The sequence below is a fragment of the Arvicola amphibius genome, chromosome 10, assembly GCF_903992535.2.
Source record: "Arvicola amphibius chromosome 10, mArvAmp1.2, whole genome shotgun sequence".
Classification (NCBI taxonomy): Eukaryota; Metazoa; Chordata; class Mammalia; order Rodentia; family Cricetidae; genus Arvicola; species Arvicola amphibius.
The window spans coordinates 76763036-76776093 of NC_052056.1; the positions used below are offsets into that span (position 1 = coordinate 76763036).

Genomic DNA, 13058 nt, shown 5'->3' on the forward strand with positions numbered 1-13058 from the left:
TTGAAAAACTGTTTTTTCCCCCAACATCTTATGACTCTGCTATAGGTAGTTGCAAATGAGCAATGTCTCCTACAGGCACATGTATTGAAAACTTGGTACCCAGTTGGTGGTGCTGTCTAGAACTTTCAGGAGGTGTGGCCTTGCTGGAGGAAGGGAGTTCTGAGAGTGGACTTGTGAGTTTGTTGCCTTGCTCGATTTCCTCTTCTCCCTGTCTTCTTCTTGTGCACAGATGAAGTGTGACAAGTCAGCTTCTGTCCAGATGCCATGTCTTCCCTGCCATGAAGACTATCCCGCTAGAGCCATAAGGAAAATGAAGCCTTTTCTTCTCTTCCACAAATTGGCTGGGTGGTAGTGGTATTTAACGTCAGCAACAGAAAAGCAGCACAGTAGTACTGATAATCTCGTGTCCTGATTGCTTCCTAGTACTGTGACCAACGCCATGCCCCAACACAACTGGGGGAAGAAAGAATCTATTTTCCTTACACATCCTGATGACAGTCTGGCGTGGGAAGTCCTTCTGTCTGAGTTGCCCGGAGAACAAACAAGCGGCCTCCTTACTACAAGAGTCCATCATTGAGAGATTCAGGGCAGGGACAGAGACAGCAACACATGAAAGCAGCATATTGGCCTATTCTATATGAACTTGTTTGCTCACCCGTCCATGCATGGCACTGTCCAGAATGAACTGGTCCCTCCCACGTCAGTCATGAGTCAACAAAATACCCACAGATATGCCTGCAGGGCCCATCTGATGGCGGTAATTCCTCAACTGAGATTCTCCCTCCCAAGAGACTCTAGATGGTTAAATTGACAAACCAGCACATATAGTTAATAGATGACTAGAAAATACGCAACGTTTCTAAACATATTTTGTACATACACTAGTTACATTTTATTACACTTTGAATATCTTAAGCAATTTGTTATTCTTCAGTGTGTGTATGTGTGGGTACGCATGTGAGATCAGAGGACAACTTTGTGGATTTGGTTCTCTCCCTCCTAACTTCATGTGTGTTGAACTCAGCCCATGCCCTAATCTCTTCTTCCCTATTGTTGTAAATAGTGGGTTTTTTCAGGCTGTGTCTTGTTCTGAGAGTTTCCTTTTTACTAGCAGATTTTTTAGTCAGTTTTCGGGATAGAGAATTATGTTCCTGGGTGGATAACGAAATAACATCTACATGTAATATGTAAGTAAATAACACTTGTCATGTCATGTAATATATAAGTAAATAACAGCTATCATGTAATATATAAGTAAATAACTATCATGTAATATATAAGTAAAAATACCTATCATGTAATATAAGTAAATAAAGTCTATCATATAAGTAAATAACATCTACCATGTTAACTAATGCTTATCATGTAATATGTAAGTAAATAACATCTATCACATAATATATAGGTAAATAACACATTCATGTAACATATAAGTAAATAACGTCCATCATGTAACATATAAGTAAATAATGTCTACCATGTAATATATAAGCAAATAATATCCATCATGTAATATGTAAGTAAATAACATCAATCATGAAGTGCAGACTGATAAATTACTTATTGCTGGGAGTAGGACGGATGAATTCTGTAAATTTATCCAGGTGAAACTGAGACTGCAGGGACACATGGGAAAATTAAAATCATATTATAGAAACCAGGCTCAAGAATGCATGAAACGTGTCCTCTAAACTTAAGTCATGTAAACATTGAAAGGTGAACTCAAGACACACAGCACAGCAACTCTTAAACACTAGGTCAAATACTGAAAAATGTATGAAGGTATGAACCACTAAGAAGTAAGGAATATGAACTACAGAAAAAGCATTGACAGACATTGGCTTTTGCTTTTCTTTTAAATATTAAGCTTACTGATTCAATGGGCAGAGATCTTAAATCTGACATTGTTTTTTGGTGGTGGGACATACTAGTTTTATCTTGATAGCTGTAGTAATGTACATATACGTTAAATTAGATATTAAATGTCAAACTATAACATTGTTTAGAAAAAAAAGTGTATTATCTATTAGCAATTATTCCAACAGTAAGATGAGCCGCCCTCAATACTGACAACAAAATATGGTAGATATCCTATAGACCGTGTGTGTGCGCGCACGCGCATGCGTATAAGGACACCAGACAACCATTTCCGACAAACTCTCTGTACTTCCGGCGTAGCCGGCAGCGGGATCGCTCGGCTTCCGCGTTCGGGCCTGGCGCTGTGTTAGAGGCGGCGGCGGCGGCAGCGGTGGGGCGAGGGGCACGGGCTACGGGCATGGACAGTTTCGGGGAAGAGACCGACTGGCGTAGCGCCGCCTTTCGCAGAAGTTGGTCAGCCAAATGTTAGTGTGGCCGGAGCGAGGAACCGGTGGTCGGACCTTCGCCGCGGGGGAGGGTGAGGCCGTGCTGGACCCCCCGTAGACCCTGGCGGGAACCCGCGGGGTCAGCTGGGCGCCGGGAACGTGCGGGGATCCTTCTGCCGTCTCCCTGGGCTGTCTGGGGCGGCAGAGACTGCTGGTTAGTTTTTCTGGGGTCAAGCTCTGCAAACCCAGCAACCCTGGCTAGTGAGTCATCGTCGTGAGCCGCCTCGTCATTTGTGTGCTTGAGTGCAATTTTTCCTCTGCTTAGATTCTCACGGAATACAGAAGAAAGAGGCAGCTCCAGAGTTACCAGGGGTGCCGAGCGGCTTATTACAAAAATAATAATAATAATAATAATAAACAAAACGAAAACCACATCAGTGATTTGGAGGAGGGTAGGTGGAAGACAAAATTGAAAGATTATTGGAAGGTTAGTAGGTGTTTGGAGGGCGGGCAGTGGGGACAGAGAATAGTGTTCTCTTCCACAGTGTGTGAAGTTGGCCGAACGCTGGAAGGAAGCAGCTGTGGATTAGGGAATGAAGGGCTGGGGTGCCCTCTGTTCAGGGAGCATTGCTGAGTGCTTGTTTCACCTAGCCGTTTTATTGAGCTTCCGGAAGTGTTTAGAAAATTGCTTGTGGCACAGCCTTTTCCCTGAGGGTTGGTACTGCCGGTAAAGGAACAGATAGTACAGTTGTGGCAATGCTCAATCACGTTGTGGGCGCTAAAGTGTTAGATGAGTAGGACTGGAGCAGCCTGCTAGAGTAGGTGACAGATTGAGCTCTAGAAAGAAAAGTAGGTGGGGGACAGGCCACCATTCCCAGCCTATGACTGGGAAGCCATCATGAAGGATTGTTGTAGGTGGAGAGTTCTCTATCTTGGGAGCAAAACAGTCAAGGAGATGGAGCAGATGCTGGCATGGTTAGTGATGGGGATGCTGGGCAAATAACCTGTATCTGTTTGACATGTGGTCTGCCTTGAGGTGGTCCAGCATTACTTTTGGAAAGGTCCCTGAGTCCCTGGAGATGAATTAAGGATCCGAGTGGGCGAAGTAGGCAGTTGGGGGAGTTTTTGCTCTGTGGGGTGTGGGGTTCTGTTTTCACTCACAGTCTCACTGCTAGGCCACTGTCCATCATACGGGTTCATGAGTTGGTTGTGGAAGACATAGTTGGCAGGGATTATAAAGGCCCACATTAGATGATGGAAATTGAAAGAGGAAGACACATTCCAGAGAAAGGGGAATGTGTGGACATGTTGGTAACTTACTGGTTGGAGGGGGTGGGGTGAAGCAGTGTGGAAAGAAGGAGGCCGGGCTAAATGCAGGGAAGCATCAGTACATCGGAAGGATTGGGTACTCTATCAGGGCTTGGTACCACCACAGAATAACCCTCGGACAGTTTGCAGACAGTTCGGCAAACAAGTGTTTTGTTTTTTTATTTTATATGCATGAGTGTTTTGCTTGCCTGTATATATGTGTACCGTGTATGACTGGTGCCCTCTAAGGTCAGGGTATGGGCCCCCCTGGGCCTGGAGTTACAGGGGTTCTTATGAGCTGCTTTATGAATGCTGGGAATTGAACCTGGATTTTCTGCAAGAGCAGCCACTGAGTGTGCTAACCCGAGCCAGGCTCCAGCCCACAAGTGCTTTATTGGTGCACTTGAGTGATATCTACATGAAATCTTAGGAATGAAGTCTTAGGAATGATCTGAGCCCCAGGGCAAAGATTCTTTGGGGAAAACCAGGTAGCACTGTAGTAGTGTGTCATCATCACAGACAGTAGGCTGTAGAAGTGTCTGAGGGCTGGGGAAAGACTGAAGCGTACTGGATATGTCATAATGCAACTTCCTTGTGGGAACTGAGGTGCCCTCTACCTTTGTAAGATATTGCTGCTTGTGTATTATTTTATTTTGCTGCAGTAACCAATTATATCTGATCATTTCTTTATGTCAGAGGAGAGGCTCAGGTAAGATTTGTTGAGTGTTAGTTAAAAGTCTGAAATCAAGATGTTGGCAATATACACTCTTTTAGATTTTTGCAACAGGGTTTCTCTGTGTAGCCCAGGCTGTCCTGGAACTAGCTGTGTGTACACCAGGCTGGCCTTAAACTCACAAAGATCCAGCCTACCTCTGCCTCCTGAGTGCTGGAATTAAAGGTGTGCACCACCGCCCAGCTAATATACACTTCTTGATGAAACTATTAGGGGAAGAACCTATTTCCAATCCCATTCAAATTTCTGGGCATGCTGGGCAGCAGTGGCGCACGCCTTTAATTCCATCACTAGGGAAGCAGAGGCAGGCGGATCTCTGTGAGTTCGAGACCAGCCAGGTCTACAACTGCTAGTTCCAGGACAGGCTCCAAAGCTACAGAGAAACTTTGCCTCGAAAATCCAAAAACCAAAAATCAACAACAACAAAAAATGCTGGCCAAATTCTACTTCTTAACACTTGTAAAACCGAGGTATCTTCTTTCCTTCCTGGCCACTTGCCAGGGGTCAGTGTTTGTTCCTGGAGACTGTTCCTTGTGCTTTCTTTGTGGCCTATTCTAACACATTGGCTGATTTTTCTGACTCTCCAAGTCCAACTTGGAGAGCATTCTCTGCATTTCACAGGGTCAGTTTAGAATAATGCAACATGATGTTATTGTCTGTATCCTTAATCACATCCGTAAGTTCCTTTTAGGGTATGATGAAGGATAGTCACAGGAACTGGTCAACATTTGGGTGAGCATATCAAAGTTGCTTTTTAAGAATGAGCATGTGTCTTAGTTTGCTTTCTATTGTTGTAAAAAACACCATGACCAAAAAGCAACTTGGGGAGGAAAGAGTTTATTTCATGTTACACTTTATCCCCACCATCTAGAAAAGCCAAAGCAGGAACTCATCCAGGGCAGGAGGGGCTAGAGAGATGACTCAGTCAGTGATTAAGACTACTTGTTACTCTGGCAAAGGCCCCAGGGTTAGATTTCAGGCACCTGCATGGTGACTCATAGCCATCTATAACTCCAATTCCAAGGACTCCAAAGCCTCTTCTTGAGCAGGCACCAGGCATGAGCTGGTACATGTCCATACATGCAGGCAAAACCTTTGGACGTGTAAAAAGTAAGTAGAAATTGAAGAGCTATAGTGGCACCTGCCTTTAATCCCAGCACTTGGGAGGCGGAGACAGGCAGAGCTCTGTGAGTTTGAGGCTAGCCTGGACTACAGAGTCCCTGAACAGCCAGGGCTATGTAGAACTTTGTCTCAAAACAAAATATATGCATGTACAGCGCAGGCCTCTGGAGGCAGGAACTGAAGCAGAGACTGGAAGAGTGCTACTCTTTCTTCTCCATGGCTTGTTTAGTCTGCTTCTCTTTACAACCCAGGAGCACCTACCCGGTGGGGGCACTGCCACAGTGGGCTGGGCCCTCCCGTATCAGTCACTAAGAACAAAATTCCCCCACAGGCTTGCAGGCCAGTTTGATGGGAGCATTTTTTAGTTGATGATCCACTCTTCCCACATGACCCTAGCATGTGTCAAGCTGACAAAAAAAATAAGTGAGCTCGTGGGTGCTCTCACTTCCTGAGTTTGCTTCTTTTCTCTCCAGGGTTTACTTTGCTGGTGACTCAATTTCTTATGTTCGTAGAATTTGAGAGGATTTGTATTGGGCTAGTCTACACACCTTTTGTTCTGACTTCCTCCAGTGTTTATGCTGTTGTTTAAATTTGGCCATTTTGGGAAGTTCTTCAAATCCTAGTGATTTATAATAGATGAAGAATAATGAAAACCTAGGGCCTGTACTTTGTGGAGGGGGCAACATTTGCCTACCACATTTGGGTGAGCACATCAGAAGCTGTAGGGAGTAGCTCAGTAGGAGATCGTTTACGTACTCCCCAGGAAGCCCTGCTTCAGTTGTCAGGCCTCCTATACAGGGGAGTGTGTAGCTACCTAAACACTGGGAAACTTTCTGGAAACTTTTAGTAGAGAGCAAACATCTCCCATTGAGGAAATCACAAGTTGACAGTTGTAACTAGAGATCTAGTCTTAAGGCCTTTCACTGGTCTGCCTTTCCTAGATTGCATAAATGAGGGCAATGATGGCCCAATGCTGTCATTAGGCAGTCCATTGTCCTGTACTCTGGCTTTTGTGGGTTTTTTTTGTTGTTGTTTGTTTGTTTGTTTTTGTAACTCCCCCTGTGGTCCAGCTTATTTGGTTTTTTCCACTTTAACATTCAAAGTTTGTTTCATTGTTTTCACTTGCGGAGATTGAGCCCAGGGTCTTGGCTGTGCTCAGCATATACTCGGCTACAGACCTGCACCTCTAGCCACTGTCTCTTTGTAAAACAACTGTTACTAAGTATTTAGGGTGTTGAGAAAATGTGACTAAAGACTCCACTGTTGTCATGAGCTGCTTTCCTTCCTTTCCATGTCTACTTTGGTGTCAGATATTTAGGATCCGTTCCTGTCCACTCATCTACAGTGGGTCACCTTCTGGTAGGTCTAACTCAGCCCTTTTTAATTTCTAGAGAAATCTAGACCTCTGCAGCATGAAGAGTACAGGAGGCAGTGTTTTCCTGGGGACCACCTGGTCAGTCTCTCCTGTTACAGTGACCGTTGTGTTCTGTATTGTGAAACTGGAACCTGCCCCACCTCTACTTATTGCTTTTGTGACCTTGGCACTGCTTGACTTTTCAAATCAGGTCTTTCAACTGTGAAATGATATTGGTCTAGTTTGTCTCACAAGGATGCTTGGAGGGACACTGAAGAGACTTCTGTGCAAACTTCATAGGGTCTGGGGACTGACTGAGCAGAAAACTCTTAGCAGTGACCTCGCAGTGATTAGAGATACTCTGGCTTGGGTTGATGAAGGTGGTGTCTCTAAGCCCGGGAAGTTTGAGGCAGTGACATCTAAAGAAATCCAAAAGAGGAAAGTAGGTAGGAAATGATTGGTTGGTTCTTACTGACTCTTAATGAAGTACCCATACTTCCTGTAGAACCACAGGAGAAACTATTCTTAGATCCTCCTGAGCAGGGTTTTGTGGAGCTTCATTGAGGGATTCATGTTGCATGTCCCTGGTCTTCAGGCTCTTAGAGAACAAGTATGCATCTGTCCTGACATGTCCATACCTAACATCAAGTTCACAGCAAACACATAAGCAGTGAGTGAATGCAAGGGCTTCATCAGTTACTTCTCAGTTTTCTGTATGGATGTGTAAGCTAGAAATTGATACTGTTCTCAGTGTTTCTCACTTACTGACTCAGCTAGACAGGTTAGCAGCAAGCCCCAAGGATCCTCCTCTTTCTCCCTTCCCGGCTCTGGAGTCACAGGTTTGTGCATCCAGCTTCGTACATAGGCTCTGTATCTCAAGCTCAGGCCCTCATGCCTTCCCCCCTCCCCAAGCCCTTACTCACTGAGCCATCTCCCTAGCCTGCTCCCTGTTCTTAATATCCCTCCCCCTAAGGGAAGAACTTTAATAAACTGAGCACTGTTATTGAGAACATAAAAACTGATAGAATATATGCAAAATGATCATTAACTTTATGTCAAAAGAAAATTTCCCCTGCTGTCTGAATTTTGTGTCTGTCATCTTACTCTTGAGGCTTTTATCTGTGGTACTCTTTAGTGTAGTACATTTCTAAACAGATGCAGGAAGGAGCAGCTTAGCTGGGGAAAGGCATGTATTAGCGTCCTGGTAAAATGTCTTTGGTGTTCTCTCTTTCTCTTTCTCTCTCCTCTTCACCAAAATGTCATTGTTCATGGTGGCACATGTCTTTAATTCCAGCACTGCCAGCCCTAGGGAGACAGGCAGGCAGATCTCTGTGAGTTTGAGGCCAGTCTGGTCAACAGAGTAAGTTCTAGGACAGCCAGTGTTGCACAAAGAAACTCTGCCTTGAAAAACCAACCAAACAAAAAAGACAAGGGTCTCATGTAGCTGAGGCTGTTGTTGAACACATTAAGTACCAGAGGTTGTCCTTGAACTGATTGTGGCACACCTATCTGTGTTGAGTTGACTCATGTTTCAGACACCTCTTTTTTCTTTTTTCCTGGTTTGGTTTCAAGATGGGGTATCACTGGGTAGGCTGGGTAATTTGAACTGGTCTGGAGATGCCGACATTGTAGGCCTGGGCCAGCCACCGTGCTCAGAGCTGGGTGCACTTGCTCCAAGGTATAAAGTGAAGGCGGGCCTAGAGAAGAGTTCACTGCTGTTGTGGTTGTTCCTCTTCATATTGCAGACAGATGTTGATTGGACCATTCTATGATATTAAAGGCAAATCACATTTTAATATCTGGGAGAGTAAGGTTGTGTCCATTTCATGAAACTGGATAAGGGGATGCTAAAAATTAATCCCAGCCAAGTGCAGTGGAAGCCTTTAGAGAGGAGCTTGCCATTACTGAGTCTCCTTTTTTTCCTTTAAGGAGGCAGGTTGAGAGTCTCACACAGCCCAGGCTAACCTTGAATTCCAGGTTCTCCTTTCTCTACCTTGCTAGTGATGGGATTACAGTTACCACATCTAACTTCCTGATGATCTTTGACCTCTTGCCACAGACTGAGCCCTACCATTAACCTACTAAAGTTGACATATTAGTTTTCTGATCAGAGATCTTTCAGCTGTTGCCTGATGGTGACCAAGGCTGTTGCTTGTTGAAGATGGTGCCGACCATCTTGAGGTTGTGGACTGAGTGCATTATTATCTGCCTGCTGCAGTCACTGACTGGGGTGAAGCCATGGCCTTAAAACATTCCTTAGGCTAATAGTTTCAGTTAGATACCCAAGGGAAATTTTTTAAGGAATTACAGTGAACTTTCCAAACTTCAAGTGGACAGTTAAGATCACAAAATGAAGCAGCACAGTTCAAAGACCCCCCCATGTCCTATTTTTTTTTACTCTACCTTCTCTCCTCAGCTATTCTGACACCCAGAATGTGTTTAGTGGCTGCCCATTGTCTAGAGACTCAACTCTTGAGTGTCTATCTTTCCTCCAGGGCCTGCACCTGCCTGCCTTACCCTCCCTCATTCCACACTACATCCAACCAGGTTGCCTGTGGATCCTCAGATGAACCCAACTCTTTGCTTGACTGCTGTGTGCCTCGTTTGTTCTGCCTGAAAGACCCATCCTTCCTGTGGCTGAGCTGGGCAGCTCTTCCTCCAGGACAGTGGGCCTCCCGTCCTGTCCCTTGTCCCTGAAAGTCAGTGAAGACAAGGCAGTTTGTATGGGATAGTTTGAAGACTTGTTTCCTATGAGCTTTAACTCTGTAGGGCAGGAAGAGCATGAATGCTTTTGGAATTAGCATTAGAATGCACACGATCCTGGAGTGTGTCTGACACGGAGTGAACACTGTTGTGGGCCTGTGGAGATGTGGTGCTGGGGCTCACTGTTGGGTGATAGCTTGAGTAAAGACAGAAGTAACACATGAAGATGCTGGTCAGCCAACTAAATCAGCTTGAGACACATAAATGAGGATGAACCAACTAGCAATACTCTATTCTGGTAATCTTAAATCGTTCATTTCCTTTCTTACCAAGACATAATTCCAGGCTGTTCATACCCTGGTGAAATGAGGATGCTCACTACTACATCATGGAATGGAGCTTTATTTATTTGTTTGTTTGTTTGTTCGTTCATTCATTCATTTAGGTTTTTCGGTACAGAGTTTCTCTGTAGCTTTGGAGCCTATGCTGGAACTCCCTTCGTAGACCAGGCTGACCTCGAACTCACAGGGATCCCCTGCCTCTGCCTCTTAATTAAAGGCGTGTGCCACTACTGCCCGGCACTTTTTTATTTTTAAGATTATTTTTGTTTTTAATTGTGTGTGTGTGTGTGTGTGTGTGTGTGAGTGTGTATGCAAATGAATACAGGTGCCCTTGGAGGTTAGAACCCCCTGGAACTGGAGTTAGAGATGGTTGTGAGCTGCTGGATATAGGTGCTAGGAATCAGATCTAGAGCCTTTGGAGAGTAATAGGTTCTCTTAACCTCTAAGTCATCACTCCAGTTTCTAAAGTAGTCTTTTTTGTTTTTTGAGTTTTTTATTTGTTTGTTTTGTTTTGTTTTTTGTTTTCAAGACAGGGTTTCTTTGTGTAACCCTGGCTGTTCTGGAACTCACTCTGTAGACCAGGGTGGTCTTGAACTCAGAGATCCTCCTGCCTCTGCCTCCTGAGTGCTGGGATTAAAGGTGTGCGCCACCACTGGCTGATTACATGTAACTTTTTATCACTTGTGCTCCTGATGCTTGTGGAGACCAGTAGAAGGAGTCAGATTCCTTGAAAGTGGAGTTACATATAGTTGTGAGCCACCATGTGACTGTTGGGAATCCACCCAGGTCCTTTGGAAGAGCAGCCAGTGCTTATAACTGCTGAGTCATGTCTCCAGTCCCCCCTTTCTCATTAACACATCAATTTAAAAAATTATTTGATGTGTATGAGTGTTTGTTTGCATGTAAGTAAGTGCATTGAGTATGTACCTGGTGCCCTCAAAAGCCAGAAGGGAGGGTACTAGATCCCCTGGAATTAGAATTACAGATAGTTGTTAAGTGCTATGTGGGTGCTAGAAACTGAAACCCCGGTCTTTGTTAAGTACAGGTGCTCTAAACCACTGAGCCATTTCTCCAGCCTGTGAGTTTCTTGTTTGTTTGTTTTTGGTACTGTTGTTTTGATTTTTCGAAACAGGGTTTCTCTGTTCTACACATTACTGGAATCCTGTAGGCCAGGCTGGCCTTGAACTCCACTGCCGCCACCACCACCTGGGTCCTGACAAGTAGTTCAGGTCTATCCATCAGGATCTTCTCATGGTTGGGTGGGTTTCACCACACCTCTTGAGAAATGTGTGTCTGTGATTCCAGCTCCCGCTTGCAATTCCAGCACTTCAAGGCCAGCCCGAGCTACACAACTAGGTCTCACCTTTAAAAAAGGATGATGACTAGGGAAATAAACTCCTTTTTAGGTGTTCCATAGATGAGCAACTGGAGTCCTGGTGCTAGAGAGCCAAAGAGATTGAGCTCTCTGTTTCCCAGTGAGAGGCTCACTTCAACTATCAACTAGTTTCTCTTTTCTCCCTTTAAATCACTTGACTTTTAAGGATACCTCTCATAGGAACATGTCTCTCTGCTTTAAAGATGATTTATTTATGATTTGTTTTCAAAACACTCACTTTTACAGGATGACCAAGAACTTCTGAACCTACTGCCTTCACCTCATGAGTATAGGAGTGGCATGCTGGGAATTGAACCCAGGGCCTTGAGTGTGCTAGCAAACGTGCTACCCATAAATCTGCATCCCTAAATCAATCTCTCTCTCTCTCTCTCTCTCTCTCTCTCTCTCTCTCTCTCTCTCTCTCTCTCTCTCTCTGATAGAGTTTGCACTGTGTAGCCCAGACTGGCTTTGAATTTAAAATACTCCAGCTTCAGTCTACTGAATGCTGAACTTAAAGGTGTCTACTACCGGGCTTCCTGTGACTGTGAACTGCTGTGGGTCCTGGGAACCTAATCCAAGGTGAATGCCATCACTTTACTTTTGGGGCTGTGGGTGTCAGAATGGAGTCAGACTCTTGGCACATCGTTCTGAGTAGTTTTTCTTTCCTTTTTTTTTTCTTTTTTCTTTTTTTCGAGATAGGGTTTCTCTGTGTATCTTTGGCTGTCCTGGAATTCAGCTTGTTGACCAAGCTGGCCTCGAACTCACAGAGATCCACCTGGGATTAAAGGCATGTGTGCGTGTGTTACCACACCCAGCCTCTGAGTAGTTTATATATTCAGCAGTGTCAGGAAGTGTTACTTGCTTGATGCTTGGTTGGACCTGGTGTTTTCACAGCATCTACCTTTAAAAAAGCAATCTTTTTGCATTTGAATCCATATTCATATTTGAGACCCTCTCAGGTATCGTGGCAATAAGACCAGACGGGATGGTTTAGGAGAAAGCCTGTGAAGGAAGGAAGGGTTGGATTTGGTGTGTGTATACTTGTACATGTGTGAGTGTGGTTGCATACGTGAGCTTGCAGAGGAAAGAAGGGAGGCACAGGTCAGGTATTCACCCTGCAGAGAAAGATTGATGCTGTATTGATTCTGAGAAGAGGGGTGCAAGGTAATTTGGATTGTGGGTGAAATGCTCCAGCAGCAGTGGTGCTGAGAGTCCCCTGGCAGCAGTCTTCCGAAAGGTGCACGGGATGAGCGTATGCACAGCTAGACCCTGTCTGTTTAAAATGGATGAATAGTTCAGGCACTACCTGAGCTATGAGCCTTAGAACTCACATAAAGAAGAGAGGAAGAATCAAATCTACAAAGTTACTCTCTAACCTCCTCACCCCGCATTTGTCTGTCTCTCCCCACACTCCTCTTCCATGTCACACAGTAAAATTTTATTTTTAGTTTTTGAAAAAGAAAAAGACTGTTATGACAAAAGAGCATGAGAGATCATTTAAGGTAGTTCTGTTTGGTAAGCCAAAAAAAAAAAAATATGTAGTCTAGAGAACAGAAGGGAAGGAAGTAGGAGCCAAGGTTTAGTTACCTCTCAGAGACTACTCCATAAAGTATCTCAGAGGCTCACCTCTGCCTTAATTAGTCTGTGCTTATTTTTCCAGAGAGGGCTGTGGGATGAGGGAGTACAGACATCCAAGTCCTTGGCCTCATAGAAGTGGCTCCATGGCAGCCTTATCCTGCCTCTCCTCAGCCCTGCCTCCCTCTCCTCAGCCCTGCCTTTCTTTCCTCAGCCCTGCCTCTCTCTCCTCAGCCCTGCCTCT

At 44.7% G+C, this 13058-nt stretch overlaps 1 protein-coding gene across 8 annotated transcripts in view; it reads left to right on the forward strand.

Moving 5' to 3' along the window:
- The first annotated feature begins 2184 nt into the window (after window positions 1–2184).
- Med15 (mediator complex subunit 15) overlaps window positions 2185–13058 on the forward strand; it is a 63433-nt gene continuing 52559 nt past the window's right edge. For all 8 annotated transcript variants that reach the window (XM_038344356.1, XM_038344358.1, XM_038344357.1 and 5 more), the window contains exon 1: window positions 2185–2342. The gene's annotated coding sequence lies outside the window, so the exon portion shown is untranslated. The remainder of the gene's footprint in view (window positions 2343–13058) is intronic.